The sequence below is a fragment of the Nycticebus coucang genome, chromosome 19, assembly GCF_027406575.1.
Source record: "Nycticebus coucang isolate mNycCou1 chromosome 19, mNycCou1.pri, whole genome shotgun sequence".
In the NCBI taxonomy this organism is placed as follows: Eukaryota; Metazoa; Chordata; class Mammalia; order Primates; family Lorisidae; genus Nycticebus; species Nycticebus coucang.
Window position 1 is genome coordinate 31,963,656 of NC_069798.1, and position 6,311 is coordinate 31,969,966.

Sequence of the window (6,311 nt, forward strand, 5' to 3'; positions counted from 1 at the left end):
TGAAAGTGTCCACTGAGAAATTTTTTAGGACTCAGGTATTTACAATTTCTAAATATTACTATTTTTTCTAATAATTAACACAAGCTCAGAAGATGATTATTGTAATCTTTTTGCAATGAGGAAATAGAAACTCAAAAAGTATAAGTAACTTAATGAAGATTCCAAAGTGAAAAAGCCATTTTTTCTGAGTCCGAAGACCAAATTTTATTCATTTCTACAATGCTCTTCTCTGATCTTCTATAAATTAATCTGCTTATTTCTCTGGCAACTTAAAAAATAAACATTTTCCAAGCTCATTAACTTCCATTTTAATATCTGTTTGAAATGTAATTGTTCCTGATTATTTGTAGTAAATTAGCACATATTTTTAAATAAGATATTCTATTTGGCATCTCTTCCTAATCTATCTCCAGTAGCTATGCAATACATGTTGGTTCAACTTAAATTTTTACTTTATGATGGTACAAAAGTGATACCCATTCAGTAGAAACTGTATTTCAAATACTCACACAATATTGTTTTTCACTTTAAGTATGGTATTCAATAAATTACTTGAGATATTTAGCACTGTGTGGATTAGATTTCTGTTTGATGATGTTACCCAATTGTAGGCTGATGTGAGTGGTCTGAGCATATTTAAGCTAGACTAGGTTAAGCTTTGATGTTCAGAATTATGTATATCAAATGCATTTGCTTACAAAATTCTCAACACAAGGATGGTTTATCATGATGTAAACTCTTTGGAACTTGAGAAACGTCTGCATGTAGTTCGAACAAGATCTATCTTCTTCACTGCCATTTTGTTACTGTTCTGGAAGCATTTTATTGTTGCTTCAAGTTTAAGAACTTTTCAACAATAAGAGAAAATCAACACTTTCAGACATCTCCCACATAGCCCTGCTCAGCTTCTGAATCTTGATTTTTACAGTCATGTCCATGTATTTCTCTCCAATTCAAACAGTCATTCAACCCATGATTGTTGGATCAGTCTTAACCTCCAATTTCAATATTTGGCCTTGACTTAGGAAGCTTTTCACGGCTGTTTTTAATTCAATGAGAGCAGCTTCTTCTAGAGGAGATGCATTGGTCACTGTGCAAAGGCACCTCTCCACAGTGGACACTCATCATGGTGGAAAATGCAGAAATGTCTGCTTGGGTATCACTTAAGCTACCATTTTCTGCAAACAAATTCATCAGGTTGGACGTGAGGAGAGAAAACCATTCTTTTGCCTTGATTTGGCTTTTTATTTTAATAGAATATTTCACATAAGTATTCAAAATAGAAACAGCCATTTTAGGTTTCTTCCAAAGTTGTGATACTCTCAACAACTCCCTTTCTACTTGTTCCAGATTATTTTGTTTTGATGGAGCAGAATAAAGAGCAGTGGCATAGCAACCTTCAACATCATATATCTGAACAGCTTGGCACAAGCTTGGCAAATGGCCTGGCCACAAAGGTACTGAAGCATTGCACCTATGGGGAGATCCTAGTCACTGCTGCACAGCCATCTTCTCCCAGGTAGCTGTCTTCACTGTCATATTTTGATCATGATCTGTGCACTTCTAAGTAACCCAAATTACAAACATATCCAAGAGGAAGAAAGTGGGAGAGAGAGAGTAATTTATTATGTCCCTTGTCAGAGTCAATCCTTAGGTATTAAGTATTAATCACCTACCTTAATTGTTCTTAAATAAAGATCCAGATATAGGCATGTGGCAAGCTTATTGTAGAGAGAAAGAATACAGACAGAATTCTCACAATTCTGCGTGGTGGTCAGGGGAATAATAGACTATAGAGATACTATCTTTCCTACAGGCCCAAATGAGGGACATTTTTAAAAGCACATTCAGCAGGCCTCAGGCTATGCAGAGTCCCTGGATATGTTTGTGTAAAACAGTATGTGGAAGAAGAGGGCTTTGGGGAAGTCTAAATGATCTAATGGCAACTATTTGCTGCACTCTTTTCTCTGATGATTACATGAACTTGTGCAATTCAGGCTGTGAGCACCTGGCAGGAAATGCCCAAGCAGACACTTGCTATTGGAATATGGTTGGAGAGCCATTCTTGCATGTGAGTATCACCCTGTTATTTTCTTTAGGGTTTTCTGCCCCAAACCAATCAACCTGAAGCCCAATTCAAGAAGGCATCTTTACAATCACAAGCTGTGGGAAATGTGATTGATTCAGTGGGATCTAATTTGTCTTCTGTAGAAAAAAAAAGATAAAGGAAAAAGAAAAGAAAAGAAAAAACAACTCGGAGCAGTGGAGATTAACAGAAGCCAAGCCAACTGCATACAGCATGTTTGTGGTAATAAACAACAATGTTATTAGCAAATATAAAGCCCGTGATAAACAATGCCATGATGTTCTATTCACCCTAATAGGCAGGAACAGATAATTGGGACAAATAAAGTGCTAAAATAGTCTCTAACCACCTTTCTGAGCGTCTCTCCGAATGAGTGAGTCGCCCGCATGCTGCATGGCTTAGAGGTAGCCTGGGATACAAGCTTTTGTGTTTCACTAAAAGAATATTCTCCTGTTGCTAATGGAAAACAACAAAAGCTAAAGACAATTGCTGGAATTGTCAGATCTCCTTTTTTTTTTTTTTTTAAGTGGTAATGAGTATAGAAGGAGACAATTCCACACATTAATCAAAGGCGATGGAATACATTGCTGATTGAAGTCTCGAAGACTTCCAGCCATGGGGGCTTTTCACTCTAAACTCAGAGCTAAGCTGTTTCATGTGGCAATTTCTCAATTTCTTCTTTTCCACCCCCCCTTGACAATCTGTCTTGTCCCAGCAGTGGACTTTTTTGAATAGGACTTCATTATTCTTTATCAGAGCATCATTCTGACAGTTTCTGCATTTTCCTTTGGTTGATTTGGTTTACACTGTAGATGAGTGTTTGGCTTGGCACAGCTGATGTGTGATGTTCTTTGGTGGTAGAGAAAGGTAATCATTGTCCAACTTCTTCCTTTAGCCTCAGTGTCTCCTTTTTGGGTTTAAAACTCCAGGAATTGGCTGAAGTAATAAAAAACTCTGAAGTCACTGATTTTGACAATCCCTGAATTTATTTAGGCCTATGGAGCAAGTAAGACTGATTAAAATTGAACTATACATAAATTTCATTCATTCATTCATAATTCAACAAATATTATTGAGTGCCTGTAACATACAAGGCACTGTTTATTCTTGGTTTTCCATTTATATTTTGGACCCTAGTCTCCCTTACTGTAGCAATAATCACAGTTTAATTATCTTATATCAAAAGAAAAATATTTATACGCTTCACTTTTGAATTAAATATTTCTCATCTCAAAATCACCATATACAAAAATATCTTGAGCCATATGTATCAGGATGTAGATAATCAGAGAAGAGGGAAAGATACTGAGGATAAAACCTTATTTCAGTTTCACCGATGTATAATTGCTTAAATCTTGAAAAAGAAAGTAAGTAAAACCAAAACAAAAAGAAAAAAAACAAACAAACAAAGAAAAACAAGAACCAAAAAAACCAAGAGATCTTTGATTCTGTGATATTAAGGAAACTATGCCTGCTGGTGTAAATAAACTGCATCTCTCCATTGGTAAATAATAATAATAAAATTTTAAAAGTGAAAATAAAATAGTCTGTATTTGGTCTTTGTCCATAGTTCCTGGCAGAGAACATCTAAGCCAATTGTAACTCCCCAAGTGGTGGGGGTGAGAGGAGCACATTTTGTTATTGATAACAAGCATTTTATAAGGTACCCGACTTTATGTTAATGAGGTCACTCTTGGGTGATGGTGACTGCTTGCCAGAGGAACCAACCATATATGATCAGAGGTTTAGAATTTTCAGCCTAACCTGCCACCCACTTGCATCCCACACTTCTAGAGAGGGGAAAGGGGCCAGAGATTGAGTTAATCATCAATGGCCTATGATTTAATCTATCATGCTCACAAAATGGAACCTCTATAAAACCCCAATTAAAGAGGACCAGAGAGCTCCTGGGTGGGTGAACACATTCTCATGCCAAGAGAATAGTACATCCTCTTTCCACAGGGACAGAGTCCCTGAGTTCAGAAACTTGCTGGGCCTTAGTCCTATGTTCCTTGTCATCACTTTTCATTTTTTTCCTTTGTAATATCTCTTAAAATAAACCTGTGTTTACTTGAGTTCTGTAAGCTATGGTAGCAAATTAACAAACATGAAGGCAAGATTGTAAGAGCTTCTGAGTCAGACAGTAGTGTAAATACCTTTGGACCCACTACCTGGGAGTGGCATCTGAATTGGAGAGGAGTCTGTGGGACTGATCCCTTAACCTACAGACAGCTGTCATATCAGAGTAATTTCTACTACTATCAATTTGTATCTGATTCACACAACTGATCTGGAATGCAGTGAGAAATGTCTATTCCATTGCCTAGAAGCCTAATACAGATCTAGCCAGAGGATTGTGAGCAATGAACTGATGCAGCTGGTTGATAGAGAGAGAGGTTCATCTTGTAATAATACAATAACTCCCAGTACTTACTGTTAAAATTGAATTAAATTGTAGGACACCCCATTGGTGTATGGAGAGTTGTAGGACTGGTTGGTGTGGAAGAAAGCACCCACACATGTGTTGTCAGAAGTGCTGTGAATACAGAAATAGAATTTCACCCCTTTAAGGTAAAAGCTATGAGTAAATTTAGAATTGATTCACACAGAAGAAGACATTCAAATGGGGGACTAAAATAGCCAAATTGGTTTAGGAATTGTCCAGGTCTCAAGTTGATGAACTGGTGAATCCATAAACAACTGTTATTCCAACAGGAGTGCATATTTCTTTCTCTGCACTATTTCAGTGTAATCAAGCATTGTCTTTAAAAACAGAAAAATTCCAGTATTTGTTCAAGACATGGCCATTATTCCTGGAATGGGCCTGCTAAAGAAAGGAAGAGTAACCTTGAATTATTATTGGCTTGGAAAAGACATTATTTTCAACTGCATTAAAATCATACTGAGTGTAGGTGAGACTCAAGGAAAGAAGAGAAATAGGAGATTTTGTTTAAGTTTCTTCAATATGACAAACTTATTATTAATTATTTTTATTATTGGAATTTTTATATCCTGCATATCTAAGCTTTTCTCTAAAACCCAAATCCTTTCAAAAAGCCATAGATAACATTGGGAATACTTCTTTTCTATATTACCAGTGCTCTACATAGATTTCAGAATATTTAATCTCTATGAATACTATGTTAAATGCTATGAGTCTGTTTACCTAATGTAGTGCTAAATGCCCTTTTAAAGGTATATTTAAAAAGGTATGTAACACTACATATTTATTGAAGTTTTAAAATCATATTATTACAGAAAGAAAAGACGTAACACAGGGTAACCAGAAAGTTCATGTGCAATTTAATGGGGGGTCATGATGTATGGCACACATCTTAGGGGCAAAACACAATTATAAGAGAAACTTTAACAAATGCAATCAGTGTATCCTAAATCTTTGTACCCTCAATGAATTCCAAACAATAAAAAAGTGGGAAAAAAAAGAAAATTGCACACTATTTTTAATTGCACACAAACTTTATGGCCACCCTGTATACCACTTTGACTACAAAGCCAAGTGAAAAATTAAGTGAAATTCAATAGAGTAATCTCAAATTCAGGTAACTGGGCATTAAAAAGTTACTTGCATTGTAAGAGATGATTATGATATCATTTATCCTTGTATTCCAGAAATGAATACGGAAATACATGAAGCAAGGAGAAGTGGGGGCACTTTGGTATTGTGCCCCCACCATGGTATTGTGGCCATTCTGACTGGATACATGACTTGGTCTCTTCATCTCCTGGTCCATTGACTTCTTACTTCTGCTTCCATCCATCAGGCAACCTCCTGTATTCCCTCAATGTAATTCTAAGATACTCTTCAAGTCATTGTGGACTCTTCCTATCCACATTAGGACAAATGCTGGGCTCTCCCTCCTCTGATCTGTAGCTTTTACTGTCAGTATCACCCATTTGATGCTGAGAATGTATTACTTTGTGTTATCTTTTCAGAAGTCCGGCCTCCAAAGAAATTGTAAGCAGTTTTCCTGCCTACCTTTGGTATAATGACATAAGCACATAAAGTGTTCAATAAATGCTTACTGTGGTTTATTGTTTTATTGCAAGATGGACGCTGTATTAACGCCATCAGTTCATTGCTCACCACCCTCTGGCCAGATCTGGCCTAGGCCTCTAGGCAAATAGAACAGGCTTTTCTCATTGCAGTCCCAGCTTAGTTGTTTGAATCAGATGCACATTTATTGTGAGTGAAAGTTGTTCTGAT

The 6,311-nt window shown here is 36.5% G+C and overlaps 1 pseudogene; it reads right to left on the minus strand.

The window, feature by feature from the left end:
- Positions 1-839: 839 nt before the first annotated feature.
- Positions 840-2,474, minus strand: LOC128571691 (ATP synthase subunit O, mitochondrial-like; annotated as a pseudogene).
- Between the last annotated feature and the right edge of the window lie 3,837 nt (positions 2,475-6,311).